Raw genomic sequence first — 13,877 nt, 5'->3', positions numbered from 1 at the left:
CACGGTCTTTTCCCCAGGTCTGTGTCTTCTAGGATATAATGCCAGCGAACTCTTGTTTTTATGTCCACTATAACTAAGCTGGGCAAACGTTCTGAGGTCAATTTCTTCCAGCACGGGGGTACCTTTAAAGCGGAGACGACGGCACCGACATTTTTTGGCGCGCCTTCTCTTTAAAGCCCTGGCCAAATATGAAGACAATAAATAATTTCCTAAGATACGCGATTAAAAAATAAATAAATAAATAAAAATTTGAATCTCCTGCGGAACACATTCCATAAGAATCAGCGGTTTTACAGTATATATCGCCTTTAAAGGTGGATTCTCAAAACGCTTTACGGGATAAAAACAACCAGAACAGCAGCAACAACAATATTGTATTTCGTTGCACTTTGAAAACCAAGTAATAACTTAACTATACAGTACGTGCAAATGTTTCATATGTTGCTGTCGTGAATGCCTGCGTACCCATAAGTATCTTATTTGCCTTGAGTCTGTCTACAGTATATCTGTCCCACTACCCCCCTCTCTCCCTCAATTCAATTCAATTCAAGGTGTTTTATTTGCATGACAGATGGGTTCAAGCAGTGTTGGGTATGTATATTGTAACGCTTACTGCCGACAGGCACTGTGTAAGACCCGGCGTACCAGAGCAGCGCACCGAGGAAGCGTTTGCATTTATAACTTAGTTTTTAAAATTAGTCAAGCAATATGAACTCCCGGAGTGCTGGCTGTGACGAATTAAACCGGTCTCACAGGTATTCAAAGTAGGAAGTACAGTGTTAAGTGGTAGTTGGGCTACTCCCTAAATTGAATCGCTTTAAGGAAAAGCATTTTCAGAGAGCAATCACGCTGTGTTTATGTAGAAAAAGCGATTAGGTTTATGAGCAATCTAATTACCTATTCGCTTAAAACGCTATATAAAATAAAGTTTATTTAGAGATGAATGATCAGTGTCGCAGTTTAAATAATGGGAGTCAGGAAACTAACACACAGCGCCACCGGATTTAATAACACAATAAAAACGCTATAAAATAATGTGACTAGGCACAGAAAAAGTTTACAGCACAGTACAATAAATGCTGACCATGACTTTAGAAGCATAAATTACCTTACACTCAATTTAAACACAAGCTGTCTTTCTGTATGAACCTCTAAGCTGGTTCATACAGAAAATGTAGAAATGCATTAGCCTGATTATGATTAAAAAACACATAATTAAACATGCGTTTGCGATTTAAATCAGAACACGATTTAAATCAATATAAATGTTTATATTGTAACGCATACTGTCCAGCCTCCATTTCTCTATAAAAATGTACTCTGTTGCACACACACACACACTAGAAGCAGGAACCGCTTTCAGAAGGGAAGATATGTTCAAAATATCGCAAATATCGATCATGTTGCGATATTTTGAAATATAAAAGTCAATTGATTGTCCATAATATCGCTTACCTATTTTTTCGAAGAAATGTTTGTTAAAAGAAAAGCCCAGCACCAGCTAGATTCGAACACACAACCTACCAGTTGGTAGTCATACGCCTAGACCAGTAGGCTACAAGACAGCTTGCATGAACAGGCAGGCGAAACAGCCCTACACAGCCCTGTCGCAGTACATACCGTTATTAAATTCTTTAGATACGCGATTCCATATTATATTCCCTTTTAATCAAATTCTAAAAGTATGCTTGTTGACTCTGCTATCACGTTAGTTAAAGACTTCGAAGCTTACAATGTTTAGGGAGAAATGGAATACTGGTGTGTATTTTTTTCTTTAAAGTACCAAGACCAGCTATAAACTGTATGTTTATGTTCCAAAATTAATATCGTTTATGGCCTTCACACGCGTTACAGTATGCTCCTATTCTTTTTATGCTCAGCTACTAAGATTTCCTTTCAGTGGTAAAATTCAATATCTACAACGGGCACAGTAAAGACGTTTACAGTAAATCTTTCTACGACAGACCAACGGACCACGAGTGCCCCTGTAGGTCAACCAATCACGCACCGCGGTACCCCGTGTCATCTTACCTGCGGTACGTGTCTGTACCGCTCACTTTGAATGGCTGCATCTGTAGTTTGCTTGCATGATGCCGGGAACAGCGTGGTTGTTCGCTGAAATATGGTCTAGCGGTTATGATTCCTGGTTTTCAGCCAGGCGGCCCGGGTTCGACATCTGGTATGAGAACGTGTCGTTTTTGCCTCCTGCTTTCCAAAAGATCAGCACCGTGTACGAAGGAGCCGCATTAAAACTACTCGAACGTGCAAAACGTGCGAGAAGAGGGGGCGCTTGTTTCCAACCGAAACTTCTCGCGTGTGAGACGAGCTGATCATCGCTGTGGGAGGGTTACTCTGGTAGACAGGGCTGACCTTCAGCAACAGGATTTATAGTCTCCAAGATGATATTTGCACTTTCTGGAGAGGCGATTTTCTCCACTTCAGTAGCCCGATTTCGTCGATTGCGTGGAGAGGGCTGTAGAATGTGGCGCCGCCTTTCCTTCTCCGTCCATGACAGGTGTGCTGGTCTCTGGAGAGAGAGCAAGAACCATCAGCGCACTCCAATAAAGGCACTGGAAGCAGCTGAATCGCATTGGCGAAGCTCAGCACTGGGCCGCTGGGCACGTCTTACCACTGTTTCCGTAGTGTAGTGGTTATCACGTTCGCCTCACACGCGAAAGGTCCCTGGTTCGAAACCGGGTGGAAACAGACTTCTTTTGTCGCCACGCACAAAAGGGGATTGGGGATTCGCCTAGCGCTGTGATCGAACAGACCCACTCCCCTCTTAGTGTGGCGGGATCTGCACAGTGCATGTCGCAGCGCATCCTGCTTTCACTTCAATGCGCGTCCTGATGTACCCCGGTCTCCCGCGTGACAGGTGTGGACAGGTGACAGGTCCTATACTAACGAGGAAGACATCGCTCTCTCTGACCCCCGGCATCGTGTCCCGACCCAGCGTGCTGGAAGGCGACGCGTGCTGTGATTCCTTTACAGAGCAGAAATGACAACCGAGGAGCCGAGAGATCATTTCAGCATTTCGCGTCCGAACGGAAAACACAAACGACCAACTCAGAATGACTTGCCTTTGACGCTTTTCAAAGCGTTCTTTGTGCACGACAACTGCGCCGCCTAGCAGATACAAATGGGTTGTACAACTTTGAACTAGCAAATGGAAGAGGGCTAAGCCCCCTCTCTTTTAGCCCAGGTTCGATCTGTCTCCCAGAATCACCAGGGCGCACACACACACACACACCCGTGTCGTTGAAGTGCTCTGCTTCATTTCTAAGGGCAACTCAACATTCACTCCTACCCCGAGTGCAGAAAAGACAGCGTCCGCAGCAACAACAGCTCAGGTCTCTGCACAGGAGCTAAGCTGCCTCCATCTCCTCTGCTCTGCGGCTCCTGCGGAGTGAAGTCCTGCCTGGAGCCATGTTTGCAGGCGGCGGCTCCCTGCGCCCTGTCTGTGCGTCATTTCCAAGAGCTCCTGGGAGGAAGAGAGAGCCCTCCCACTCGGGGGTTTTCCACGGTCTGTGTGAGGAGGGTGTGTCCAGTAGCTTATTGAGCGGAAGCCTGGGGCGGCGGAGAGCTGTGATCGTGCAGACCTTGAGGTGTCACCTCTTTGTCTGCTTTCCCGCCCCCCCTCCGCCCAAGCTCTGCTCCAAAGCAGCCCGGCAACCCCTCACACCTGCACGTGTCACAACCTAAGGTGTGGTCATGAGACACCCATGGGGTGTCGTTCTGTTCTTGCTAATTGTTTCCTGCCCGTCGCAGGCAGAAGTCCATGCGAGGAAGATGCGCTGGACAGAGCTCAGAGGGCGCACCTGGGTGGCTTTCCTTCTGAGTGACGTTCCTGCAAAACTCTCCCGCTACTCTTGGTGCGCTCATGCCGCAACACAGGAAGGCTGGAGCAGGTGGCTGTGGGCTCTGCGCACCACCGAAATAGCTCGGTTGGGAGAGCGTTAGACTGAAGATCTAAAGGTCCCTGATTCGATCCCGAGTTTTGACATTTTGTTTCATCGCGCCCTTTGTTCCTCTCTCCAGTGCCCCCTGCCTAAAGTGACGTGTCCCTTTATCAGCCCGAAACGCAAGCGAGACACCAGCAGCGGTCCCTGCAGGTTTCCGTAGTGTAGCGGCTATCACGTTCGCCTAACACGCGAAAGGTCCTTGGTCCGAGACCGGGTGGAAACAGCCTCGTTTTGCACGCTCCTGTACTTCACAGAGGTCTTGAGCGACCGGTCATTTGTTCCCTATGTATTTCCGATGCCTTCGTGCACTCTTGTACCTTGTGCACGTTCCTTCTGTACGCGGAGCCGATCATTTGCAATTGGGCTGTGCCGACAGACCAGGACGAGCTCTTTCGGCTCAAAAGCAGCGCAGGACCTGCAAGAACAACAGAAAGGTAAGCATCCAGCGGGGGCCTCTTAGTGAGCCCAAGATCTCATCAAGAATCGGCTCCAGCAACAGGGCTGGGTGCATTGTTCCATTCTCCGACCACTCTCGGTGTAAACAAGTCCCTCCTGGTCTCTGCTTGAAATGCACTTTCCTGCGTTTGCTTTGGTGTAACTGGCTTCCCCTGCATGGGCGAATGTGTAGATGATCCTTAGTAAGTCATTGAAGAAAACCGAGAAGAGGTCGGAGTGGCCTCTGTCGTTCATCAACGATCCAGTCAGGCAGTACTCCTCTGTAAAGCGCCGTTCGTTCACGTCGATTGGCTTTTTCTTGCCTTCATTCGTGCAAGTAGTTAAGCAGATGCCCCTTTAGGGAGCCTGTCAGCACCCGGAGTTTTCCCCTTCTGTAAGCTCTCCATAGCCTCTCAGCTCTTCTACTGTCAAATCCTCCTCAAATACTTCCCCATCTCCTTCACTCAAAACGTTTTCTAGCTTTGAGGTAAAAAAATGAATTTCTTCATCCTTTACCTCTGTAGAACTGTACAGTCTTGTGTAGAAGTGTCACGCCCTCTGCAGCCAGAGGGCGGTCCTTCTCTGTCCTGTCCCTAGTTTCTGGTCTGCTGTCCTTCCTGTCCCTCTCTTTCCCTTGGGCTAAATATTTCCGGGTCTTGCACTCTGTCCTCGCTCAGCACTGACGTTTGGATGTCCTGAGACCCGCCTAGCACCAGGGCGCCCCACGTCCGCTCCCTGAGGGCACAGGTTTCTATACGGCATTCCTGAACTCTTTGCACTAATGAGCCCGGGCCTTTTTCCCGTCTCGCCGCTACGCATATGGGTCTTTTTCCGCCCTCCTGCTAGCCACGGTTAGGCCCCTTGGACGTCCGTGACAAGAAGGCCTCAATGCAGGAGAGGATAGCACTCAGCTCTGTACTCTCTCTTCCCTCCTCATCAACTACACTTTCCATGACAGACTTGGAACCTACCACTTTCCTGAAAAAGAAGTGAGTACACTTCTCATTTTCTTCCAAGAACTGCACTCAGCTTCTTAACAGCACTCCTCGACTACTTTCTTCCGCTATGCTCCGGATGTCCTTTTTTAAAAGGGTGATATCCTCGAGCACATCGAAGCCACTGTGCAGCACCGTGTAGAGACGCTGCAGCTGCCTCTGTTTCCTGGCTAACACTCCTCTCCGTCTGGCAGCCTTCCTTCCCTCAGCCATGAAAAAGGCCCTTGTCCTCACCTTCACCTCCTCCCACCACTCTCCTACTGACCCATACAGACACTGCAAGGACAGCCACTGTGATAGTTTCTCCTTGTAGCGGGATACTACCCCCTTGTTCTCTAGCAGCTTTGTGTTGAGTTTCCAGAGGCCTGGGCCAAAGACAGTCCCGCCCTGGAGTTCCACTCTACACCCTAAAGCCTGATGATCTGAGAAGAAGTCAGGCTGAAGAATGACCCCAACAACTTTCACTCTCTCTGAGACAAAGCAATAGTCAATTCTGGAGCTGCTATTCCTCCCTGACCATGTATATCCTGCTGTTGTGGGATATATACATCTATATGTGTCTGAGAGTTTAAAGTCTTGAACTAAGTTTTCCAGGGCCAGTGAGCTGGAATCCAATTTTATCCGCCTTTTGGCTAAGATCAAGTTCAAGTGGCATGCCCGCAGTTCCTGTCTTTCCAAAGTTCTAGAAGGCGATCGAAGATCCTGAAGAGTGCTTGAGCTGGTATCGCCCTAGGTTGAGCCTAGGGGGTTAAGGCCAAGCAGCAGCTGAGCTGGGTGGGATCCGGCAGTAACGTTCTCTCTCTCTGCTCTCTCCTCTCCCCTTCCCCTTTCTCTTGCTCCGCCTCCTTGGCCTCTTGGCTGGGAGTAGGTACTCGTGGCCTGCCCGCAGTGCTTGCTTTCTTCCTCGAGACTCGGAAGCATTATCCGCTCCCTCTCTCTCTCCTCCTGCGCCTGCACCTAGCTGGGCTTTGCCCACAAGGACAAAGGCCAGGGCTCCCTTGCTGCTCCTTTAGCAGCTAAACCCCCCTCTCCACAGGACCTTGCTCTCTCTCTTTCTCTCCTTTTTTCTTTTTTCTTCTTTCCAGATGGCAGACAAGAAGACACTGATCCGGTTCTACTGGACCAAGAAAACAGAGACGATGCCAACTGTGAAATCCTTTTTCATTACCTTCCTGAGAGGGATCCTGCAGTTGGTGGCCGGAGATCTCTACTGCCTGCAAGACAACAAGGCAGAGAGATACATGGAGGCCTACATGGCCACGGTCGCCTCATATGAAAAGGCAACGAAAATGATCAGAGAAAATGGTAAGCACCCCGGTTTCTCTGATTTCAGGCCGGAGCCTATGAGGAAGACAAAACAGAGGACCATCACAGTCCTCACATACAACCCCTACTAACCAATGGAACTGGTAACAGCGTACCTAGGGAGGTATGTAACTGTGGTGGGCAAACCGACGGAGATCAGGGACAGTTGCGGTGTCTGGTATGGCAAACGCCAGTACCGAGTCCTCCTGAAAGAGGACCCAGAGGGCATCGACGGTTTCCAGCACCCCCCGGCCCGCTTCAACTTCGGATCCGACAGGGGGTACCTTTACTACCCCAGGATGCCACAAGGAGAACACGTGTGACATCGTCAGATGTCACAACTGTAACAAAGAGGGGCACCTGGCAAAAACCTGCCGGACAGCCAAAAAGTGCAATGGATGAGGCGCCGAGGGACACCTCCTTCACCAATGCAAGGTAAACAAACCTTCGTTTGCGCAGGTGGTGGAAGCCGGCCGGCAGAAACCGGTCTCAAGACAAAGGGAGAGAGGTGAGAACAAAGAACCCGCACCTCCCCCGCAGAGAGCCGAAACTGCCGAGGCCACACCCCCAGCTGCACCAGTGCCACAAGATGGCTGCCAGGACGACGGACAAAATGGCTGACCGGAGAAAGGGCCCTAATAACTCCCAGCAAGAAGGGAAAGAGAAAGCGGGAGAAGAGATGCAGGGCGGATCCACCTTCGGAAGGACAAAAGAAAAGAGTGGTAAGGGAGAACCGTTTCCTCGTCCTAGAGGAAACAGAACTTTCTTCCCCTGAGGCCCAGGAACAACCGGAGGAGGCAGCCCAGGAAATGGAAACCCTCCCCCCCGAGTCCAACGGACAACAGGAGGAGGCAGCCTAGGAAGTCGGAACCCCCTCCCCCGAGGCCCATGAACAACACAAAGAGGCAGCCCAGGAAGTCGGAACCCCCTCCCCCAAGGCCCAGGAGCAACTGGAGGTCCCCGAAACTCCTAGAGAAAGGGAAGAAAAAAGCCTTCCCAAAGCGGTGGTGGAGAGTATCCTCAAGGAAGACGAGGATTACTTTGAAGCCGCCCTGGAGCCGGGACTGATGGTAGAGCTGGACCTGTCCAGCATGTTTACCTTTCAGTCCCCAGCGAGACCTGGAGGGAGCCCAGCATATTCCCCCCAGGACCCGAACGAGAGGAGTTACATCTAGGCTAAACAGTGCCCAGATGTAGACTCCCAAGTTTTCCACTGTAAGCACAAAGAGAGGAGGTTCAACTTTCACTTGTTTAATCATGATTGTGAAACTTACCTATCTAACAACTAACGTGAGAGGGCTAATAGACCCGTTGAAAAGACGGGGAGTCTTTCATGATCTGGCCTCAAAGTCTTTCTCAGTTTGTTTCTTACAGGAGGTCCACCTGAAGGATGAAAGCGACAAGCTGACATTCACCAGGGAATGGACGAAGGGAGAATCATGCTGGAGCATAGGAGGGGTCCACTCTTCTGGAGTGGGAATCCTCCTCGGAGACCCAGAGATGAAGCTGGTTTCCTCCTTCTTGGTGGTGCAGGGCCGGATCCTGGTCGCAGACATCGACTGGAGGGGGCAGAAGTTGAGAGCAATTAACGTCTATGCTCTGACAGAACCCTCTATCCTGAAGGAAGTGTTTGCTGACCTGGCCAGCTGCTGCACCACCAACAGACAGGTGGTGCTTGGCGGGGACTTCAACGTCGACCGGGAGAAGGGGAGCGACGCTAGCTCGGCAGAGCTGGAGTCGCTACTCAAGCAGTTCTCCCTGGTAGACGGTTTCAGACGGTGCCGCCCTAACGACGCCGGAACAACATGGAAAAACTCCCGGGGAGTGTGCAGCCGCCTGGACTACATCTTTCTGCACACGACCTGCTCCCTGGAGTCGGCGACGGTGGCCCCGGAGTGGTATTCCAGCCACGAGCGCTTGACGGTGGTGGCTAACACCAACCTGCCGGCATTCGGTTGTGGGTACTGGAAGCTGAACCGGGAGATACTGGAGGAAGACGACTTCAAGGCACTGTTCCGTAAAGACTACGCGAGCTGGGTCGATCTGAGAGACGGCTACAGCTCCCTGGTGGAATGGTGGGAGTCGGTGAAAGACAGGACCTGAACCCTGGCGCAGACGTACTGCAGACGGAAGGCGGCCAGGGAGAGGAAGGAAGCTGCACGACTCCAGAGACAACTAGAGGAGGAGTACAGCTCGGCTAACGGGGGAGGAGCCTTCAATTCAGCCCGGGCACGGGACCTGAAGGAGAGGCTCCGCAAACTCAATCAGGTCCGAGGAGCCCAAAAAAAGAGGGTGATCCACGGCCTGAGATGGGGAGATGGAGAGGAAGTGCTGGACGAGAGCGACAAGGTAGAAGCGGCCACCGCTTTCTACACGGAGCTCTTTTCAGAAAAGCAGACGGAGGTGGAGGCAGGCGATGCTCAGAATACTGGGGGTTTCCTTCCAGAGCCAGGACAATGAGACCAATAACTGGACCAAGAGGATCGCCAAGGTGAATGCGAAGCTGGGTCTGTGGAAAACGCGGTCGCTGTCCTACACAGGGAAAGTGATGGTGTTGAAAGCAGACATCCTGCCGGCTTTGGTTTACCTGGCGGTGGTGTACCCGCTGCCGGCCAGACTCAGATGAGCGCTGCAAGGGATGATCTTCTGCTTCGTCTGGGGCGGCAATTACGAGTACATCACGAGAAACCGGATGTGTCAGCCGGTCGAGGAAGGGGTTCGAGATGTCCCACATTTCCCCCTGAAACTCGACTGCATCTTCTACTGCAACCTCTGTCGGGCGCTGCAGGAGCCCATTGGCCACAAGTACCAATACTTTGTCAGGCTGTGGCTCTCCGTCCCGATGAGGCACTTGGTCCAGTGGTCAAACACTGGGCCCAAGGCAGAGAGGCGACCGAAGTTCTACACCCACGCTGTCAAGTGGAGCAGGAGGTACAAGGCCACGAGACAGCCAGAGCTCTGCACCAACCACAGAGCCCTGTACAAAGAGGTGAGGGGGCATTTGGTCGCTGACGAAAGGCTGCAGGTTCCCAGACAAGTCTGGGAAAGGACACAGCCCAAAGAACTTGACAACCAACTGAAGGACCTCAACTGGATGGCTGTGCACAAGAGACTGGCTACCAGAGAGGTCCTCTACAGACACTCGCTAACCAGGAATCCGCATTGCCCCCGGGACACGTGTTTTGTCGAGGAGACTCAGGAGCACGTGTTCTGGAGCTGCCTCTTCGCCAAGGCGGTGTGGGGCAGAATGGACAACATTATGCAACTCCTGGGAAAGGATGCGGTGCTCAGTTACCAGTACATTCTGCTGGGTGCTGGCACCCACCGGACTGGACAAGGGGACACAGGACCTGTGGGGGCTGCTACTGTCCCTCTCAAAACAAGGACTGTGGAAGGCGAGGAACACTCTCATCCGGCACAACATAAAGTGGGGGGCGAGGGAGCTGGAGGAGAGGATCCTGGCGGACCTCAGGAGGAGGACGAAGCACCACGTCGCCAAATGGGGTTTCCCCACGGCGAGGGAGTGCTGGAATGGACTTTGGGCCCTATACAGGGATTAAAGGACAATAGCGAGTGGTAGGTTTGGAGGGACTCTCTTAATTGCGCAAATCCGCCCCCACTTGCAAAGATTGATAACGGACAATCAATCTCCGTTCCGCCGTTGTTTTTTATTACATGGATTGTTAATATGTGTGAGATGTTCCTTTTGAGATGTTTTGTTTTGCGGAATAAAGTATATTTTGTAGAACAAAAAAAATCTTATGACAAGGTTTACAAGTTATCTGTTGAACTACATTCTCATAGGTGTGGTCACATTCCAGGTCATTTGTTTACGTTTTTTGTTTCTGGAGCAACTGTTAGATGAAATGTGCTACTATGTAATCTAACTCCAGTGTGAATAACTAGAAGAGGGGAGCAGCTCCATTCCAGACCAAGGGAGCTTTGGGATTGGCTGGGCCAGATCTCTCATTTGCATATCTGATTTGGAAATATAACACTACACCCCCTTCTTGCATGGATTTAACTTGCACCCAAGAGTCCCCTAATGTGTATTGCTACTTATTTTTTTATGATAAGTGGTGATTACCAGTTGACAGGTTTTATTTGTTGAATTATAAATGGTTCTGTATTATCACCCTGAAAGGCCTGTACTCAAGATTTGGTAGGGTATGTGTTTTCATTTCATTTACCAAATGGAATTTTTGCTCTTTTAGTATTTGTCTAGAAGGCTTTTTAAAGTCAGGAAGCCCATTTATTTGGTGAAAAAAGATTCTGTATTAATATTAATATTTCTCATACAACATAAATAGGGTATTTTATGAATAAAAAGATCTTGCACTTGGAAATCTTAATAAAGCTGTGTGCTTCCATACTAGAGCAGTTTTGAACACACTGTGAGTATTTGAAGGGAATTAACAATCTTTTACGTCTCGCCATGTTCAATGCTGCTGTCATTTCTGTAATATTGTGATTATCACGTTCATCACACATGCGCAAGATCCCCTGTTTGAAATTGGGCAGAAACAGGTGTCTTTTTATCTTCTCACATTTTGCACTCCTGCCAGTGTTTTATGGATCTTGTTTTGTCTTATGGCAAGAATTAGAATTTCCTGTGTCATTCATCACATCACATCAAACAGCCAGCAGATCATGTCACCTTTCAGATAGTCATTCTTCTGCTTCTTAAATTTCCTAGAGACAGGTCTTTTCAGTAGAACTGACAAACGTGGCAAAGCAACCTGATAAGACCAGGTCCTAGAAGTCACTACTCAGTCAGTTACTACTGCCGAAATGCAAGCCCTTCCTCCAGCCTGAAGAAGTTGATCCTACATTACTCATGAAGAAGATGTATCTACCAAACCTCAGAGAGCTGAGCTGGATCACTCCCCTTCTGAATGACGTTGCAGTAACACTCTACCACTCCTCTTCGTGCACTCATGCTGGAATTTGGGAGGCTACTGCAGACAGCAGAGGTTGGATCATACACAGAGGTTGAAATAGGTCAGCTGAGAAAGCCTTAGACTGATGCTCTAAAGGTCCCTGGTTCAATCTGGGGTTTTGGCATTTTGTTTCGTTGCGCCATTTGTTCCTCTCTGCAATGCCCTGTGTCCAAAGTCACACTTCCCTTTCTCAGCCTGAATCCCAAACTAGAGCCTTTGTGTCCTTGAGTCCCTCTTTTACCAACACTGATGAAGTACAGAAATAACTTAACATGTTTTGCACTCCTTATGGTGTTTTATAGTGGGACCTGTATTTCACTTAGTGACAGCCCATTTGATTTCAATATATTTTTGGTGCACTTATTACATCAAATTCCCCTGGTGGCCTGTTTTCATATCCTACTTCTGACAGTGACTTTTCTTATGTCACTTTGATGGGAGTACAATTGGAAAAAAAAACTCAAATGTGTGTCATTGTTTCCATATCGAACCCATCTTCCATTTTATACAGTATGTCACAGGAGTGAATTAATTCCTTGTTTAATTTTGCAAATGACCCTGCTGTCAAAAAAACTAAATTCCCATGTAGCCAAGGAGTTGCTGAAAAGCAACTTCACTTTGATGTTTTGTGTTGTTATAACTAATTCATCTCCTTTAAAAAAATAGATTTCTGTAGAAGAAAGGTGTCTCACACTACAGTTTAAATTGTAAACAGGTCATAGAAAAAGCTCCTTAGCTCCCTGTCAAGAATCAAACCCCACTCTCCTGTATGACAGGCAGGGATTCTCGCCATGGTTAAATTGCAACCGTAATAATATTGACAACATTAATAAATGCATATATAATTGAAATTGAAAACATATCTAACACAGCATCTTTTCCAGTTATATACCACAATGCATTGCTGATATTTGTTGTTTGCCATTTAGGTTAAATACTGTCATGTTTTTCTCAGCAATCGTCTTTTGATGCGTAAGTATAAATAATGATATTACTATTTGAATACATACAGGTCTTAATATTATTTTGATTAAAAATAGTATGTTAATAAGAAATAAATGGCATATAAAATAGTGTGAAGGTGAAGATCACACAAAATCAACTACAAATGTGGGAATTTTACATTTTTAGGATTATAAATTGCAAGTAGCACATTAGCAACACTACAGTAATGCTAATATAACAATAGTGTAAAAAAAATCCTGACCTAATTCCTTACAAACGCTGATACAAAATGTGAATGATTTCAGAGTTTCGGGTATTGGGTTTCCTGATAGAGATCAGAGATGAACTGAGGCATGTGTACAGAACTGGTGAACTCACAATTCTACTTCAAGAGGCTGAGCACAATGGAAGAGTCCTGTACACACAAGTGAGTCCTTGACAACATGGACAATCAAAACCTACTGGTATATTATATTCTCTCTGTGGTGTAGAAAATATTCAGTACTAGTATTCTAGGTTACAGATAGGTCATTATATGACAGCTTATATCTGATTAATAGGATCCATCTCTGGCATACATTCTTATTTTTAGTTTATAATGTATAATCTTGCTAATCTTTTAATGCCAAAATAAAGTGTTTTATAAAAAGCTTCATGTTCTAAAAAATTACTACAACTTTTGAACTTTGAAATATGGCCACTTTGTATTCTAGGACTGAGCAAATACTGCAGAAAAGTGGAGTTAAAATGTGAAAATGTGTAATGGTTATGTCTGATTAGTTGATTAGTGAAGATCCAGTAGTAAAAATAGCTTCTAATATTATTTCTCATATAATATTATTTCCAGATAAACCAACTTTGGAGAGTAGGCAACAGTGATTTCAAAGAAAGTGTGTTCACAGTGTTGTTAAGGAATTGCTTATAGATTTTTTAAATGTTTTTACATTACATTTTTACTTTGATCAAGTTAAAATATCCACAAAATTTAGCTTAAAGACACCTTGTTAACCACTGAATTTGCAAGGTGTAAAACTGCTTAATTGTCTTTTAAAATATAAGGATTACAGAAGTACATTTGATACTAAATATTTAAGTAAATAAACGTTGAGTGAAAACTCGCTTGAGAAATGCCTAAGCTCAGTCATAATTTGGTTTTCAGACTTAAGACAAATTAACTGATGATAGAATTCAACTTCGCTGGCACAAAACAGAAAAATCAAAGACAAAAGAGGTGCCTGGGAGACACAAATCTTTTTAGAGCAATTAAAGGTACTCTTATTCTATGTTGTACTTTC

General features: G+C 47.3%; 2 non-coding genes across 2 annotated transcripts; both read left to right on the top strand.

Moving 5' to 3' along the window:
• Positions 1-2,633: 2,633 nt before the first annotated feature.
• Positions 2,634-2,706, top strand: trnav-cac (transfer RNA valine (anticodon CAC)). The gene has a single exon. It is a non-coding gene; the product is annotated as a tRNA-Val (tRNA).
• An 8,185-nt stretch (positions 2,707-10,891) lies between these two features.
• Positions 10,892-10,949, top strand: LOC148666327 (U7 small nuclear RNA). The gene has a single exon (XR_015939001.1). It is a non-coding gene; the product is annotated as a U7 small nuclear RNA (small nuclear RNA).
• The last annotated feature ends 2,928 nt before the right edge of the window (positions 10,950-13,877 follow it).

Source organism: Lepisosteus platostomus, chromosome 5, assembly GCF_059453375.1.
Source record: "Lepisosteus platostomus isolate fLepPlt1 chromosome 5, fLepPlt1.hap1, whole genome shotgun sequence".
In the NCBI taxonomy this organism is placed as follows: domain Eukaryota; kingdom Metazoa; phylum Chordata; class Actinopteri; order Semionotiformes; family Lepisosteidae; genus Lepisosteus; species Lepisosteus platostomus.
This window is presented reverse-complemented; position numbering and strand designations above follow the sequence as displayed.